Source organism: Ahaetulla prasina, chromosome 2 (genome assembly GCF_028640845.1).
Source record: "Ahaetulla prasina isolate Xishuangbanna chromosome 2, ASM2864084v1, whole genome shotgun sequence".
In the NCBI taxonomy this organism is placed as follows: Eukaryota; Metazoa; Chordata; class Lepidosauria; order Squamata; family Colubridae; genus Ahaetulla; species Ahaetulla prasina.
This window is the reverse complement of record NC_080540.1, coordinates 184,443,667-184,462,644: the sequence shown is the minus strand read 5'-3', so window position 1 is coordinate 184,462,644 and position 18,978 is coordinate 184,443,667. Positions and strand designations below refer to the sequence as shown.

Here is an 18,978-nt window from a genome sequence, read left to right as displayed (position 1 = left end):
TAACTCTAGAATTTTTTCATTATTTTCTCATCTGTTCCTGTGAGTATGTCATCCAATTCTGTCATCTTCAAGTAAAAACCATATAACTTTGCATCTTTTTCATATCTCAATTGTATTTGCAGTTATGTATACCACTCCATAACAATCCCTTGTTCTACTAGTTCTTGTTTCATTTTCAATTCCCCTTTTCTGATAAAATATCTTTACATCTGATAATATTTGTATTTATTTATTTATTTATTTATAATTTAATTTCTATACCGCCCTTCTCCTGAAGGACTCAGGCGGTTTACAGCCATATTAAAACACCAAATACAAATAACAATTTTAAAAGCGAATTAAAACCAAATATTTAATAGGCCAGATCAACTAAAACGGTCAAAGACCGACATAAAACCCATTTAAAATTACAATTAAAATTAAAATTATACTTAGGCTAGTCCCGCACGATGAAATAATAAAGTCTTCAGTTCACGTTTGAAGGTCTGGAGGTCGGGGAGTTGGCTAACCCCGGAGGCAGCTCATTCCAGAGGGCCGGTGCTGCCACAGAGAAGGCTCTCCCCCTGGGGGCCGCCAACCGACATTGTTTGGTCGACGGCACCCTGAGGAGGCCCACTCTGTGGGACCACACAGGTCGTTGGGAGGCTGTCGGTGGCAGAAGGCGGTCTCGTAAGTAACCCGGTCCTAAGCCATGGAGCGCTTTAAAGGTGGTAACCAACACCTTGAATTGCACCCGGAAGGCTACCGGCAGCCAGTGCAGGCACGCGGTGCTCCCTCTATCACCCGCACGGCCGCATTCTGGACTAGCTGGAGCCTCCTGGTGCTCTTCAAGGGGAGCCCTATGTAGAGAGCATTGCAACAGTCCAGGTGGGAAGTAACGAGGGCGTGAGTGACCGTGTGTAAGGAGTCCCGGTCAAGGAAGGGGTGCAACTGGCGAATCAGGCGAACCTGATAAAATGCTCCCCTGGCGACGGCCATCAAATGTTCCTCTAAAGATAGCCGATCATTCAGGAGAATGCCCAAGTTGCGCACCCTTCCCCTGGGGGTCAATACTTCACCCCCAACAGTCAGCGATGGCGTAAGCTGACTGTACCGGGACGCCGGAACCCACAGCCACTCTGTCTTGGAAGGGTTGATCTGGAGCCTGTTCCACCCCACCCAGACCCGCACGGCTTCAAGACACCGGCCCATCACCTCGACAGCTTCGTTGAGGTGGTTTGGGGTGGAAATGTACAGCTGAGTATCGTCAGCGTACAGATGGTACTCCACCCCGAAACCACGAATAACCTTACCCAGCAGCTTCATGTTGATGTTGAACAGGAGAGGCGACAGAACCGACCCCTGAGGCATCCCACAACTGAGGCACCTTGAGGTCGATCTCTGCCCCCCTGCCAACACCATCTGTGAACGGTCAGAGAGATAGGAGGAGAACCATTGATAGACGGTGCCCCCAACCCCCAATCCCTCCAACCGCCACAGCAGGATACCATGGTCGATGGTATCAAAAGCCGCCGAGAGATCTAAAAGGACCAGGACAGAGGAACATCCCCTGTCCCGAGCCCTCCAGAGGTCATCCACCAATGCAACCAAAGCTGTCTCCGTGCTGTATCCAGGTCAGAAACCGGACTGGAACGGGTCCAGATAGACAGTTTCCTCCAGGTATCGGGGAAGCTGATATGCCACCACACTCTCAACAACCTTCGCCAAAAAGCGAAGGTTGGAGACTGGACGATAGTTCACCAATATAGCTGGGTCCAGGGAGGGCTTGAGGAGGGGCCTCACCACCGCCTCTTTCAAGGCGGTGGGGAAAACGCCTCCCAACAAGGAAGTGTTTGTAACTCCCAGGAGCCAGCCTCGTGTAACCTCCCGTGTGGCCAGTACCAACCAGGAGGGACACGGGTCCAATAAACATGTGGTGGGATTCAGCCTACCCAACAACCTGTCCATGTCATCGGGAGTCACAGGATCAAACTCAGCCCAGGTAATATCCTCAAGACCCGTCCCTGCCATCCCGCCCGGATCTATCCAATCAGCATCCATTCCGTCCTGGATCCGAGCGATTTTATCGGACAGATACTGTACAAAATCCTCAGCACGCCCCTGCAAGGGGTCCTCCCGAGCCTCCTGCATAAGCAGCGAGCGGGTCACCCTAAACAGGGTGGCTGGGTGATTATCTGCCAATGTGATAAGAGTGGAAAAATAATTATGTTTCGCCACTCTTATCGCCGTTAGGTAGGTCTGAACATATGACCTCACTAGTGTTCGGTCGGGTTCGGACCTCCAAACATTCTCTAGGCGTCTTTTCCGGCGCTTCATCTCTCTCAGCTCCTCGTTATACCAAGGAGCTGGTCGAGTTCGGTGCCGGATCAGAGGCCACAAAGGCACGACGCGGTCCAAAGCCCTGGTCGCCGCCTCCTCCCAGGACGCCACCAGTTCTTCGGCTAAGCCGTGGGCTAATTTCCCAGGAAACGGCCCAAGCTCTGTCAGAAATCTCTCTAGGTCCATCAGGCGCCTGGGACGGAACCATCAAATCGGTTCCGCCTCCCTGCGGTGCGGTGCGGCAGTTCGAAAGTCTAGCTGAAGGAGCAAATGATCTGACCATGACAGGGGCTTAAAAATTAAATCCCCTAACTCCAGATCATTTAGCCACTGTCCCGAGACGAAAATCAAGTCCAGAGTGTTACCCCCAATGTGGGTGGGACCATTAACTACCTGGGTCAGGTCCAAGGCCATCATGGAAGCCATGAACTCCCGAGCTGTTGTTGATGATTTGCCCACCGAAGGCAGGTTGAAATCCCCCATAACCATAAGTCTAGGGGTCTCAACCGCCATCCTGGCTATCATCTCCAACAAGTCGGGCAGGGCTGCTGTTACGTAGCAAGGAGCCAGGTACGTAATCAGCAAGCCCACCTGTACCCCATGGCCCCACTTCACAAGGAGGGTTTCACAACCGGCTATCTGCAGGACAGCGACCTCCCTTGGTTCCAGACCCTCGTTTATAACAACCGCTACCCCCCCACCCCTACCCTGGGCCCTTGGCCAATGGAATGCATGGAAGCCTGGTGGGCACATCTCAGTAAGGGGAACCCCCCTTCTGTGCCCAACCAGGTCTCCGAAATGCCCATTAGGTCCGCACCTAATAAGGCTCTTGAATAAGATCGGCTATGTGGGGGGCTTTATTCATAATGGACCTGGCATTGCATAGCATCAACCGAAGGTCCAGGTTCCGGGGAGTATAGCCACTCAGGGAACGAGTGAAGTCTGGGGGCCCAGAGTGCGCAATCGCTCACAAACAGTGAGAGCGTACTCCCTGAACATGTTATGAGCCCCCGCTTCTGCCATATCTGCCCCTCCCTCGTACCATGCCGATGGGAATGCCCATACATGGTCAAGTCTTAGCCTCATCATTTACCTCCGTTTCAAAGACCTCCAAATCGCGAACCTTAGAAGGGACCAGCCTAACCCCCTGTGGGTGTCCCCCCACAACCCAGCCCACCCCTTAAAAACCCTTAATAATATTCCCCATATTAATAATATTTAGATGTACTATTGCTTCCATTGTTGAAAGCCATGTTGGTATTTTCAAATAATGTTTTTCTCTAATCTTCTCCCATACTGATAATAAAGCATTCCTTACATAATGTCTTTGAAAATAGCTATGCATCTTATTTTTCCCGTACCATAAAAAAGCATGCCAACCTAATTGTAGATTGTGCCCCTCCAAAGTCAATAACCTTGTATTTCTTAATACAATCCATTCAGGGGTGGGTTCCAAAATTTTTTATTACCGGTTCTGTGGACATGTGACTAGGTTGGCATGACTTCCTGGTCATGTGACTGGGCGGGCATGGCTTCCTGGTCATGTGACTGGGCGGGCATGGCTTCCTGGTCATGTGACTCAGCGGGTGTGGCTTCCTGGTCATGTGACTCAGTGGGCATGAGTTCTTTGCCCTAATGAATGACCTTCCAAAAAGAAGATATACAAAAAGGTAATTTATTATTTTGTGCACTTACTTATTTACATAAGAATAAAATAAGTACACAAAACAATAAAAGAGTTACACAAGTACATACAAAAGAATGATGAAAGTGTTGTCTGTATTCAATAGCACAGACTTCCTTGGTCTAATGAATGACCTGCACAAAGAAGAGATACAGAAAGGAAGTTTTTAATTGCATGCACTTACACCTTACATAAGACTAACACTCTGAAAGAGTTACACACAAATACTTACAGAAGAATGATGACAGTGTTATCTGTCTTCAAAAGCACTGACCACTGTGCCCTAATGAATGATCTGCACAAATACTTACAGAAGAACGATGAGTGTTGTCTGTCTTCAATGTCACTGACCATGGTCCGTGCCCTAATGAATGACAACTACTTACAGAAGAACGATGACTGTGTTGTCTGTTTTCAACTTCACAAACTTCCTTGCTCTAATGAATGACCTGCACAAAGAAGAGATATAGAAAGGAAGTTTTAATTGCATGCATTTACACCTTACATAAGACTAACACACTGAAAGAGCTACACAAGTATTTACAGAAGAATGATGAAAGTGTTGTCTGTCTTCAACGGCACAGATTTCCTTGCTCTAATGAATGACCTGCACAAAGAAGGGATACAGAAAGGAAGTTTTTAATTGCATGCATTACGCCTTACATAAGTTTAACACACTGAAAGAGCTACACACAAGTACTTGTGTTACTGGTCTTTAGCTTTAAGATGTTTCCACATCGTTCTTTCATTGACAGTGGCAGCCTCCTTAGTTGCAATTTTTTTTGCTCTATTCTTGGATTATCGGCTGTGCGATGTGCTCTTAGCCATTTTCTGAAGGAAGGAATAGGGTCCCATTGTGTTACAGGTAGGCCAATTACACTAACTGTCATCAGATTACTTGTGTTGGGAATAGTTAGGTGAGTTCTTTGTTCTGAACATATGAGGTTCATTTTTGAAAAACCCCTTTCCATCTCTGCTGAACTCATAGCAATTGTTCTGACAATATCTTTAGCTTTTTTAATACTGTCAGGAATTGCATAGTTCTTTGAATCTTTTAATACATTTTCTACGAAATCTCTGTAATTGTTCATATTAATTTCATAGTTAAAAATTACACCAAATTCAAGCAATTATTCTTCAGCTTTTGGCCATGGAACGACTACATCTTCAATATTCCAGTAATCTGGCTTCCAAAAAGTGAGAAATTGTAATTTATTCGAGTCTTGCAGTTGGCTACCATGTTCTCAATCCATCAATCTTTTCCTCAAATTTGTTATTATGCTTTCCAAAGGTTTTTCCTGAGGAAGTCAGACAAATCGATGATTTTGAACAAACAAACAACAGAGTTGGAAGGGACCTTGGAGGCCTTCTAATCCAACCCCCTGCCCAGGCAGGAAACCCTACACCATCTCAGACAGATGGTTATCCAACAAATTTTATATTTTTGAAAGCTTCTGAAGTAATCATTCCATCAACCTTTTTTTCATATGGACCCTTTCCCCATCTAAGCATTTCAAATGTTTTAATTGATCTCAGCACAATTTTTTTGGCCTTTATGATATCTGTATTTCTTCCTTGCGGTGCATTTGACAGAAATCTCATTCAGAATATCAATCATCAAAGCCAAATCAGTCAAAAAATTTATATTTTCAAAACGGGCAGCCATATTCTATTTTTCATTTCCATGACAAAGCTGATGTAGCACTGGATAAGCACGCCACATAGCTACGGCTACAGGCAGCCCATCTTCATCCCAAAACTCTTCCAATTTTTACAATTTCAAGTCCAAGTTCTGATGTATTGAAAAGTTCTGTTTGGCTCTTACAGGATTTATGGAAAGTGGTGTGTATCTTGTCTAGAAATATTTTGCTTGATGTCCCAGTTGAAGGCGATGGTTCAAGCAGTGCTGTATTACGATGTTTGGGAACTCTTTCACTAGTCTAGTGCTCACTCCAGATTTTCTCCCAAGCATAATGCTGGCATCATCAGAGCAAAATGCTTTTAAATGTTTTTGCAGATATTCCGTAGTAAACCCAACTTTATGTAAACTTCCCATCACTGAAGAAAATATTGTCTCTGCATCTTGTTTTTCCAATTCCACAAGCTCAACAAAAACTGTTTTTGGGTTTTCTGAATTCTCAACTTTTACAAAAACTATCATAACTGGTTTGCATAATAGCGTTGAGGCTTTGTCAATTATCAAACATATTTTTAGATTCTGCCCAATAATACTACTAAACATTTCGGGTTTAATTTTGTTTGCAATGAAAGCAATTATTTTCACTGCAATTCTCTGTGAATGTAATCCTACTCCCAGATCTACTCCAACTGTAGTCAGCAATTCTACCTCTCCTTTTATGTCTAAAAATGGTTTACATCTTTCTACCAGATTGTAAACTGTAAGTAAAACTCTAAAAGTAGTAGTTAAATGTTTATCAGTTGACTTATCTACTGATTTTGTGATAGCTTCCAGCTCCCTGTCAGCCTCCATTTTTATATTGCTTGCTTGTTATGGCTGCCATTGTAACGGGGGAAGAGGGGAGTTGTCTTGGTTGTTGAGGCGGGGAAGCGAGCTAGTGGAGATGTCTTGTAACAGGGAGTAAATTGGAAGAACTTTCCCTCAGTGTTTTCTCTCCAGCTGGGAGGCGTGCTGATAACCAGTCAAGGTCAACTGTCCGGGCATACCAGAAGGTTGGGGCCATCTGAAGCTGCACCCCACATGACCCCCGGAGGAATGTGGATTGGATAATCCTGACTGGACCCTTGAGGGGAGGGGTTTGGGGATGTTTCCTATATGTGATTTTCACGCCTATTGCCCCAGACCTTGCTTTTCTTTTCTTTTTCTTTTTCTTTTTTTCTTTTTATTTACATTTATATCCCGCCCTTCTCCGAAGACTCAGGGCGGCTTACATTGTGTAAGGCAATAGTCTCATTCTATTTGTATATTTATATACAAAGTCAACTTATTGCCCCCCCAACAATCTGGGTCCTCATTTTACCTACCTTATAAAGGATGGAAGGCTGAGTCAACCTTGGGCCTGGTGGGACTCGAGCCTGCAGTAATTGCAGCAGCTGTGTTTAATAACAGGCTATTTTACAGCCTGAGCCACACACTGATTGCATTCAGTTCATACTCAGTAAAAGTACCTTTCTCTATGAAAATGGAGTTGGGATTTTTCTTTCTTGAGTACTGAAAGAAGGCATATCTGACATTAAGCAAGGTCTCTGCAAATAACAGCCATCCCGGAAAACTACCGTGGGGGCTGAACAAAGAATGTCTGACCAAGACAGCGACCAGGAGGACATGGAGGCTGCTGGTTCCATCATCTCCCAGTCATGCCCCAGCTGGGAAGCTTGGGGCATGACTGAAAAGTTTGTGATTTAGTTTGTGTACAAGGCAAAGTTTGTTGAGTTGGGAGATGTTTTTGGTCAGTTGTGGTTTCATTTATTTTAGTTGTAATTTTATTTTCAAGGTTTGCTATAATTTTATTTTCAAGGTTTGTGAAACGTGCATCAAGTTGTGCATCCAGGTTTGTGAAACGTGCATCCAGGTTTGTGAAACGTGCATCAAGTTGTGCATCCAGGTGTGCTAGTAATTTTTTTCTAAATTTGTTTGAATGTTGTTAGTGATGGTTTTTTTAATGTTTGATATAATAGTTAGTAATAGTTTTTTCTAGGTTAGTTTGAATGGATTCGATGATATTTTGTTGAGATTTTGTAAATGTGTCTATATTTGGTGAATTATCTGAAATGGGATTTTTGCAGTTATGACATAAATTTGTTTCATATTGGTCATTATTTGCAGCTATTGATCGGGAGCGTTTTGGATTTTTATTGGAATTTCTGCCTGGCATGTTTGATATTCAGTTAATATTTTACAGTTGAGTTTGCTGTAATTATATTAATGTTAATAGTTATTCAATCTTTCCACGAGGTGGCAGTGTTGTAAAGATGGAGAATGGGTGGATGTAGGAATCAAATTTAGTGAGGTAGAATTTCTCTATTACTCTATATACTTTAATTTTTTTCTTTCACAGCTTTACTACTTTAATCTTTCTTTTCCATACCTTTTCACTGTAAGATAACACTTTTTAAAGATGTGAGGTTTAGTTCGTGGGGATGTTCATGATGGAGGCAGCGTGGTTGATAGTGATGGCGGATGTTGTAGTTAGTAGAGAAGGAGGTGGTGGGAAGATGAAGATGGATGAAAGCAGTGATAACGGTGATGGCAGATGCTGGAGGTAGTAGAGGTGGAATACGTGGGGGGATGGAGATAATTTTAAAAGACTCATCCTGGCAATCTGCTCTGTTTAGATGGGAATTTCAAAATCAAAAGTTGGGGTGGTGGCAGGCATCACTACGGCTGGTGGCTTTCCCTCAACACTGGCTTTCACAAGTGGCGGTCTCGGTAGATCGGCTGCGGCGTGGCGAGTTCGGCAGCGGTGGTGGTGTGGTAGTCGCCTCAGGCAGTGGTGGCCTCGGCAGCTCTCAGCAGTTGCGGCAGTTGTGGCCGCGATCCGATTTCGGCGACGGCAGTGGCAGCTGCGGCTTGAATTCGGCGGCGCAGCTTGAATGCGGCTTGAGTTCGGTGGCAGATGGAGGTCAAATTCAGTGGTGGTAGATGTTTTTGGAATTAGGCAGCGTTTGATGTTGGTGGAGGGCGGCGGTGGAGGGAGGGGGAGACCGTGGCCGTTTGAAGCCGATTCAGGCAGCTGCCCCGATACTCCAGCGGTTCACATCGGCCGCTGACCTAAGCGGCGGTGGATAGCCACCTCAGGCAGCGGCGGAGGCCTCTGTAGCTCCGGTGGTCTCGGCAGCTCTGTCCCTTGGCAGTTTCCGTCCCTCGGCAATCCCAACTGAGCCAAGATCTCGGGCAAAAAAGGCAAAAACGAAGAGAGAAAGTTTTTTGGCAATAAAGTTTCACAAGAGGCCCCAAGGATTGCTCTCCTTAAGAACTCCAAAGAGCTCTTTTACAGAGAGCGTTCTTCCAGGGCATCCTTGCTGGTCGCTATTAAGAGTCATTAGGAGTACACAAACTAAATCACAAACTTCTACCAATCACCCTAACAACGTAGAAATGCTAGTAAAAGATACAATGGAGAGAGAGAAAAAACGTCAAAATGCTATATTATTTGGTCTAGATATTACAAATGAACCAGATATTGATAAAATACGAAACATCATTTCAAATTACAAATTAACATCCTTTGACCCTAGTGAAATAACCGAAGTCTCCAGAGATGGACCTGAATTCAAATACAACGATGGTTCAATAGTACCCAAATTCTGTAGAATCATATGCAAAAATGAAACCAGCAAAAGAAATCTTATTTATACTATAAACACAATAGCCAAAAACAACCTCAGCTACAACAAATTTAGAGCTAGACCAGACTTATCATTCCTTCAACGTATTAGATCCCGTGAACTTAGTTCAGAGCTCAAACAACGACTTGAAGAAGGAGAAACCAACCTTTATATTGACTACCGTGCAGACTGCATAAAAAGAAAATCCTTCAATCAACCCATCACCCAATCTCACTCCAATCAAAACATTCAACCATCCACCAAACAAGGCATCCATCCATCTATAAATCAAAACACCCATTCACCCGTCAATCAACCTGCAAATCCTCAACCACCCAATCAAAAACCCCAATCATCCAACGATCAACCACTCATTACTCAACCAACCTACCTTCTACCACCTGTTACAAAAAACCCTCAATCAACTACCAATCAAAACTAGGTATGCACGCCCCTTACCTCTCCTACACTTAATTCTACAGGTCTCAAATGTAAACTGTTAAATGCAAGAAGTATTGTAAACAAATTACCTGAATTTATCCTATTATTAAACAATGGTACATTTGTCATCATATTTGTTTGTAAAACATGGCTAAACTCATCCTTCACTGACTCCATTATTTCAAACAAAGAATACCAAGTCCTTCGATCAGATCGTGATCACTGCAGAGGTGGTGGAGTAGCTATTTTTTACAAAAAATCACTGAACTTAAAAAATATTCAAGTTGCACATAAACTCTCTCTACCTGAAACTATTGTATGTGACCTGTCCACCAATACCACACTAAGATTCATACTATGCTACAGAGCCCCTGACTACGACATCGCTCATGCAAATATGTTAACCTCACTATTAACATGGGCTACCTCTTGTCCATATCCTCTCATCTTTCTGGGAGACCTAAATCTACCTTCTATAAACTGGATAACAAATGAATGTACAACCGAACCAATCCATACTACTCTATACAACGCAGTTACAAACCTTGGCCTTGAACAACTAGTAACTAACAATACTAGACTCACGAACTGCCTTGACCTCATTTTTTGCAATAACGCAAACTCAATTTATGGACTACAAGTAAAAGAACCCTTTTCCAACAGTGACCACTGCATGATAGACTTTTATCTAAACATACGCCCTCACATAAATCGTCTCAACAATAGTACTCCAAACCACAATTTTAAAAAAGCCAACTATGACCTTATAAACAACGATCTCTCATTTCTTGACTGGCAAAATCTATTCTCAACCTGTATCACTGCAGAAGACCACTATAAAGTATTCCTACTTGAAATCAATAAAATCATCAAACTATACGTACCACAAATCACCACCAAAATCAAAAGGAAAAGCAAATTACCCATATCAATAAAAAAGCTGCAATCCAGAAAAAAATCCCTCTGGAAAAAAAACAAAAAGGATTATGTAGCAAACTTCAAAAACCACTACAAAAATATTTGCAACCAAATAAAAACAAAATGTAACACTTACCACACCAAGCAAGAAGAAGACCTTCTACGCACTAATTCCAATCGTGCTTTCTATAATTTTGTGAACAATAAACTTAAAGAAACAAGATCCATTCCACCACTAAAAGAACCTAACAGCAAAGAATGTAATGACGAAATAGTTAAAGTAAACTTCTTTAACACATTCTTCGGCTCAGTCTTTGTAAACAGTGATGGCTCATATCCAACATTCCTCAATCGTACCAAAAATGTTAACAACGACTTAACACATATAGATTTCACAGAAGATAACAACGACCTAACACATATAGACTTCACAGAAGATAATGTTGAAAAAGCCCTTCGCAACCTGAAACCATCATTATCTATTGGACCAGATGGACTATGTGCATACTTTTTAAAAAAACTTTCAATTAATATAGCTGAACCCCTAAGCATAACCTTTAATAAAGCCTTCAAAACTAGTTCCCTTCCAAAACTCTGGTCTCTAGCCACAGTCATCCCTATCTTTAAAAAAGGAGATCCAAGCCTAGTTGAAAATTACAGACCTATCTCTCTATGTTGTGTCTCATGCAAAGTAATGGAATCTATCATAAACCAATCCATTACACTCCACCTTGAAACAAACAACCTTCTCTCTAATAAACAATTTGGTTTCAGAAAAAAATTGTCTTGTAACTTACAACTTCTCCACTGCAAAAACATATGGACTACCAACCTTGATCAAGGAAAAGCAATAGATGCAATCTACATAGACTTCTGCAAAGCTTTTGATTCAGTAGTACATGATAAACTACTCCTCAAACTAAAATCCTACGGCATTTCGGGACCTCTTCACAATTGGATAATTGCTTTCCTGTCAAACAGACAACAAGTGGTCAAAATTGTCAATGCTATATCAAATCCTGTTCCTGTCAAAAGTGGCATTCTTCAAGGTAGTGTTCTTGGACCAACGCTCTTCATACTATACATAAATGAGCTCTGTGACCTCATCTCAAGTTATTGTGTTCTCTTTGCTGACGATGTCAAACTATTTAATACCACTAACAATACTTCTACCCTTCAAGAAGACCTCGACTTAGTTTCCGATTGGTCTAAAACTTGGCAACTCCAAATCTCAACCAGCAAATGCTCAGTCTTACATATTGGAAAAAAGAATCCTATCAACAAGTAGAATAGAATAGAATAGAATAGAATTTTATTGGCCAAGTGTGATTGGACACACAAGGAATTTGTCTTGGTGCATATGTTCTCAGTGTACATAAAAGAAAAGATATGTTCATCAAGGTACAACATTTACAACACAATTGATGATCAATATATCAATATAAATCATAAGAATTGCCAGCAACAAGTTATAGTCATACAGTCATAAGTGGAAAGAGATTGGTGATGGGAACTATGAAACGATTAATAGTAGTGCAGATTCAGTAAATAGTCTGACAGTGTTGAGGGAATTATTTGTTTAGCAGAGTGATGGCCTTCGGGAAAAAACTGTTCTTGTGTCTAGTTGTTCTGGTGTGCAGTGCTCTATAGCGTCGTTTTGAGGGTAGGAGTAGGGTAGGAGTAGAAGGGTAGTAGTTGAAACAGTTTATGTCCAGGATGCGAGGGATCTGCAAATATTTTCACTCGATGGTCATTACCTTACTGACGACCCCCACCCTGTCAAAGATCTTGGAGTTCTCATATCAAATGACCTTAATGCCAAAGTCCACTGCAACTACTTAGCAAAAAAGGCTCTAAAAGTTGTAAACCTAATTTTACGCAGCTTCTTTTCCAAAAACTCTACACTACTAACTAGAGCATACAAAACATTTGCCAGACCTGTTCTTGAATACAGCTCATCCGTCTGGAACCCATACCACATCTCTGACATAAATACAATAGAACGCATCCAGAAATATTTTACTAGAAGAGTTCTTCACTCCTCCGAAAACAACAAAATACCTTATACCACCAGGCTTGAAATCCTGGGATTAGAAAACTTACAACTCCGTCGACTTCGACATGACCTGTGTTTAACGCACAAAATCATCTATTGCAATATCCTTCCTGTAAAAGATTACTTCAGCTTCAATCGCAATATTACAAGAGCAAAAATTAGATTCAAGCTAAATGTCAACCGCTTCAAATTTGATTGCAGAAAATATGACTTCTGTAACAGAGTTGTTAATGCTTGGAACTCATTACCTGACTGCATAGTCTCTACTCAAAATCCCAAAATCTTCAACCAAAAGCTGTCTACTATTGACCTCACCCCATTCCTGAGAGGACTATAAGGGGCGTGCATAAGAGCACAAAAGTGCCTACCGTTCCTGTCCTATTGTTCTCTTCATTATATCAAATTAATATAGCTGATGCATATATTTTTTACTTATATATATATATTCTTCATGATATGTTGTTTTATTTATAACAATGTTTGTGGATTTGTGACAAAATGAAATTTAAAAAAAAAATGTCCGTGAGTTAGAAATAGTTATTTGTGATGTTAAATGGCAAAAGGAGCAGTATCCTTCCTCCCTGTATACCCCCCTTCTTTTTTGCCTTGGAAGAGAGAAGTAAGAAAAGGGGGGGTGCGGTTTGTTCTCTCTTTTATACATTTTTTCTTTGCCGAGTCTGTCTGAGAGAGCTATGAGCATGCGCAAGATGGCGGTGTGGTGAATCGGGGCGGAGGCTGGTGGTCCATTCCTGGAGAGGTTGGGCCGAGGAGGGGGCTTTTTCTAGCATGGCCTCTGTACCTCGCTGAGGAACATCCTGTCGTCCCGATGAGGGTTGTTTTGCCCTCGAGGATGGTCGGGATGACAGAAACGGAGGTTTGGAAGCAAGCGGCGGTTCCTGGGCGCGGCTTCCAGGCGCGGCGGGCCTGATGGGGTGGTGGCTGGTCGCTGGTGGCTTTCCCGGCGCTTCCTGGTGTTTCCTGGTGCTTTCTGTTTGAGGCTGCAGTGGCATGTGGCGGCTGAAGGAGGCGGCGTGGATGACCAAGGGTCGCGGCGGTGAGGCCATCTGGGGCAGCGGAGGTGATGGACCGAGGACTTGCTGAGGCGGTGAGCCGGGATGGCAAAGATCTGTGAATTAGGCCTTTGAGGAGGACTGGGGGCCTGTGGGCCTGAAGGGGGAGCGGCTGCCGAGGTTTTTTCCGGATCATTTCGGCCTGTTTATACTGGCATGTTTGTCTTGCCAGTGGGGGCCGGGCAGCTGGGGTGCTGGGGGAGCCGGCGGTTCTCGTCCCTGGAGAGCCAACAGAGCCCACAGTCGTGGCGGAGGGCGCTTGGGCCTTGGTGCCTTAATCAAGTTAACAACGATTAAAACAACCTTGGAGACTTTTGGAGCCCAGCTGGGTACCCAGCGGAGCCCTTCGAGCCTTGGGGCCCTTGTTGTCGGGGGTTGTTATGCTAAGGGGACGGTGGTTGCCTTTAAACATCTATTACGCCGGCAGCGATACCCGGATGGGGATGGCGAAGATGGCAATGGCGACGGTGACTGTCCTCCTTCCCCCCAAGGGGGCTCTATGGTTTCTCGGGGGCTCCGCTGGGGTCCTTGGGGGCCTCCTTGAGTGGCGGCTGGATGCCAGGGCGGTGACGACGGTGATGGCAAGGCTATTGTGGAAGACGTCCCGCGTCGGCGACGGGCACTGCTCTTTTCTCCCTTTGATGGAACCTCCGTGAGAACCTGGGGGGTGGACCATCTTAGTTCCACTCAGGATTATGCTATTTAAACCATGCACTTTTTAAGACCTCTCCGTTTTCCAGCTGGAGGTTTCTGTCCAATGACTGTCGTTTGAGACCTCGACAAACCAGGATACCACCATTCTCTTTAATCTCTGATGACTTTCTCACATAATCAGCTTCTTGCACTGCGAGATGCCCCCCTCTCGCGGGTATGGCCCTTCTTTTTATCGAGGGCCTACCTCGATGATGGATTTTGGAATCCCGAGAGGCGGCATGCTTCTAAGAGAGGGTTAAGGAGGTTTTTAAATTCATGTTTTTGTAAACTTTTATCCAATTCAAATAAGGGGTTAGGGGGTGGGGTGGGTGGGGGGGGCATGCCCACAGGGGATTAGGCTAGTCCCTTCTAAGGTTCACGATCTGGAGGTTTGTAAATTGGAGGTCTTAGAGGAGGTTAAGGCTCGACCATGTATGGGTACTTCCATCTGCACGGTTCAAGGGAGGGGCAGGTATGGCGGAAGCAGGGGCTCGTATCAGGTTCGGGGAGTGCGTTCTCGCTGTTTAAAAGCGATACCGCACTCCGGGCCCTTAAGCTTCACTCAGGTCCCGAGTGGTTATATCCCCCGGAACCTGGACCTTCGGCTGATGTTATGTAATGCCAGGTCCGTCATGAATAAGGCCCCCCTCATATTCGATCTTATTCAAGAGGGGGGAGCGGACCTAATGGGCATTACGGAGACCTGGCTGGGCACGGAGGGGGGTTCCCCTCACTGAGATGTGCCCGCCGGGTTTCCGTGCGTTTCATCAGCCGAGGGCCCAGGGTAGGGGTGGGGGAGTAGCGTTTGTTATTAACGAGAGTCTGGCTCCGAGGGAAGTCGCTGTCCCGCAGATAAATGGTTGTGAAACCCTCTTTGTGAGGTGGGGCCGGGGGGTGCAGGTGGGCTTGCTGATCACGTACCTGGCTCCTTGCTGTGTGACGGCAGCCCTGCCCGAGCTGCTGGATATGATAGCTGGGACGGCGGTTGAGACCCCCAGGCTTATGGTCATGGGGGATTTCAACTTGCCGTCGGCGGGCGACTCGTCAATGGCAGCTCGGGAGTTCATGGCTTCCATGACGGCCTTGGACCTGACCCAGGTAGTTGCGGTCCCCACCCACGTCGGGGGTAACACACTGGACTTGATTTTCGTCTCGGGACAGTGGCTAAATGATCTGGAGTTAGGGGAATTAATATCTCAACCCTTGTCATGGCCTGATCATTTACTCCTTCAGCTAGACTTTCGGACCGCTGCACCTCACCGCAGGGAGATGGAACCGGTTCAATGGTTCCGTCCCAGGCGCCTGATGGACCCTGAGAGGTTTCTGACGGAGCTTGGGCCATTCCCGAGGGAGTTAGCCCACGGCTCGGCTGAGGAGCTGGCGGCTGCCTGGGATGAGGCGGCCGCTGGCGCCTTAGACCGCATCGTGCCTTTGCGGCTTCTGACCCGGCGAGGAACTCGACCAGCTCCTTGGTATAACGAGGAGCTGAGAGAGATGAAGCGCCGGAAAAGAAGCCTAGAGAGTGCCTGGAGGTCCAGCCACTCCGAACCAGACCGAACACTAGTGAGGTCATATATTCAGACCTACCTAGTGGCGATCAGGGCGGCGAAACATAACTATTTCTCCGCACTCATCGCATCGGCAGATAATCGCCCAGCCACCCTGTTTAGGGTGACCCACTCCCTGCTCAGGCATGAGGCTCCGGAGGACCCCTTACAGGGACATGCTGAGGATTTTGTTCAGTATCTGTCTGATAAAATCGCTCAGATTCGGGACGGCTTGGACACTGATTGGATAGATTCAGGTGGGATGGCGGAGACGAGTCTTGAGAATGTTATCTGGGCTGAGTTCGATCCTTTGACTCCTGAGGACATGGACAGGTTGTTGGGTAGGTTGAACTCCACCACATGTTTATTGGACCCGTGTCCCTCCTGGATGGTGCTGGCCACTCGGGAGGTTACACGAGGCTGGCTCCAGGAAGTTACCAACGCTTCTTTGTTGGAGGGTGTTTTCCCTGCCGCTTTGAAAGAGGCGGTGGTGAGGCCCCTCCTTAAGAAGCCCTCCCTGGACCCGGCTATTTTAGCGAATTATCGTCCAGTCTCCAACCTTCGCTTTTTAGCGAAGGTTGTTGAGAGTGTGGTGGCATATCTGCTTCCTCAGCACCTGGAGGAATCTGTCTATCTGGACCCGTTCCAGTCCGGTTTCAGGCCCGGTTACAGCACCGAGACGGCTTTAGTCGCGTTGGTAGATGACCTCTGGAGAGCCCGGGACAGGGGTTGTTCCTCTGTCCTGGTTCTTTTAGATCTCTCGGCGGCTTTTGATACCATCGACCATGGTATCCTGCTGCAACGGTTGGAGGGATTGGGGGTGGGAGGCACTGTTTATCGGTGGTTCTCCTCCTATCTCTCTGACCGCTCGCAGACGGTGTTGGCAGGGGGGCAGAGATCGGCCCCGAGGCGCCTCACTTGTGGGGTGCCTCAGGGGTCTGTTCTCTCGCCTCTCCTGTTCAACATCTACATGAAGCCGCTGGGTGAGGTTACCGGTGGTTTCGGGGTGGATTATCATCTGTACGCTGATGATACGCAGCTGTACATTTCCACCCCGAACCACCACAATGAAGCCGTTGAGGTGATGGGCCGGTGTCTTGAGGCCGTGCGGGTCTGGATGGGGAGGAACAGGCTCCAACTCAACCCTTCCAAGACAGAGTGGCTGTGGGTACCGGAGTCCCGGTACAGTCAGCTTACACCATCGCTGACTGTGGGGGAGGAAGTACTGACCCCCAGGGAGGGAGTGCGCAACTTAGGCATCCTCCTGGACGATCGGCTGTCCTTAGAGAATCATTTGACAGCCGTCGCCAGGGGAGCATTTTATCAGGTCCACCTGATTCGCCAGTTGCGCCCCTTCCTTGACCGGGACGCCTTACGCACAGTCACTCACGCCTCGTCACTTCCGCCTGGACTATTGCAATGCTCTCTACATGGGGCTCCTTGAAGAGCACCCGAGGCTCCAGTTAGTCCAGAATGCGGCAGCGGGTGATAGAGGGAGCACGCGTTGCTCCCATATAACACCTATCCTGCGCGCCTACACTGGCTACCGTAGTCTTCGGTGCAATTCAAGGTCTTGGTTACCACCTTTAAAGCGCTCCATGGCTTAGGACCGGGATACCTTCGAGACCGCCTTCTGCCGCCGATTGCCTCCCAACGACCTGTGCGCTCCCACAGAGTGGCCTCCTCAGGGTGCTGTCGACCAAACAATGTAGGTTGGCGACCCCCAGGGGGAGGGCCTTCTCTGTGGCGGCACCAGCCCTGTGGAACGAGCTTCCTCCAGGATTACGACAACTACCCGACCTCCGGACCTTCAGACGTGAACTGAAGACTCTATTATTTCAGCGCGCGGGACTAGCCTAAGATAAAATGTTTTAGCATATTTTAATGGGGTTTTTATTGGTTTTTACTGTTTACTGGAGATGGTGCGGTATATAAGTTTGATTAATAAATAAATAAAATAAATAGAGAGGTAGGGCAAATGGGTAGCTTGTTCCTGCAATTCTGCATGCATATGGCAGCTATGCAGATATATTTTCAATCCTGCTCTAAATTGCGATTCCGATTTTATTTTTTAAATGTTTGAGGTGTTTAAATCACTTTAGATAACAGAGACTTGATGTTAAAGTTTGGGACAAATATATTTCAGAGCAGAGACCCAAAAATACCTCATGTACGTGATTTCTTTTAATTTTGGGGGGTGTTCTTTTTAACATCCTCTTTTATGTTTGTATGTCTGTGCGTTTTGAATGATAAGGGGTTGAGGAGATTTCTACGATAGTCTGGATATTTTAGCCTAGTGTTACCCGGAGGAGAGGATGGATTTTGAGGATCTTAACCCAGAGGTATGAAGGAAAAAGACGACTAGGCTTATTCCTCAAAAAAAAATGTTAGATCCTACCCTAATGGATGTTCCCTTAAGGAGAGATTATTTTGTTTATGTGGATGGAAAAATAAAGTAGTAGAAGGTAGGGATGGATGTTTGGTTTGGCTAGCTAGGAAGCTTGTGATCCACTTACAAGTCTGTTCAGGTACTTGTAGCTGCTTTAGCTTAGTTAGAAGATTGTCTGGAATGATGGTGTTGAATGCTGAACTAAAGTCTACAGAGAGGACCCTTACATAGGTCTTTGGAGATTCAAGATGTTGTAAGATGTAGTACAAAGCCATATTAACAGCATCATCTGTTGATCTATTTGCTCAGTATGCAAATTACAAGGGGTCTAACAGCGGTTCCGTGACGGTTTTCAAGTAGGAAAGCACTAGCCTTTCAAAGGCTTTCATGACTACAGATGTTAGAGCAACTGGTCTGTGGTCATTCAGTTCCTTGATGGTGGGCTTCTTTGGCACTGGGATGATGGTAGAGCGTTTGAAGCAAGAAGGAACATAACACATCTCTAGTGATTTATTGAAAATATGGGTGAAGATGGGGGCCAATTGGTCAGCACA

The 18,978-nt window shown here is 45.5% G+C and overlaps 1 long non-coding RNA gene across 1 annotated transcript; it reads right to left on the bottom strand.

Annotated features, from left to right (window-relative positions):
- Window positions 1-3,636: 3,636 nt before the first annotated feature.
- On the bottom strand, window positions 3,637-4,592 carry LOC131191955 (uncharacterized). Its single transcript, XR_009153612.1, has 3 exons — window positions 4,548-4,592; window positions 4,075-4,452; window positions 3,637-3,963 (listed from the first exon to the last, which is right to left on the bottom strand). It is a non-coding gene; the product is annotated as an uncharacterized LOC131191955 (long non-coding RNA).
- Between the last annotated feature and the right edge of the window lie 14,386 nt (window positions 4,593-18,978).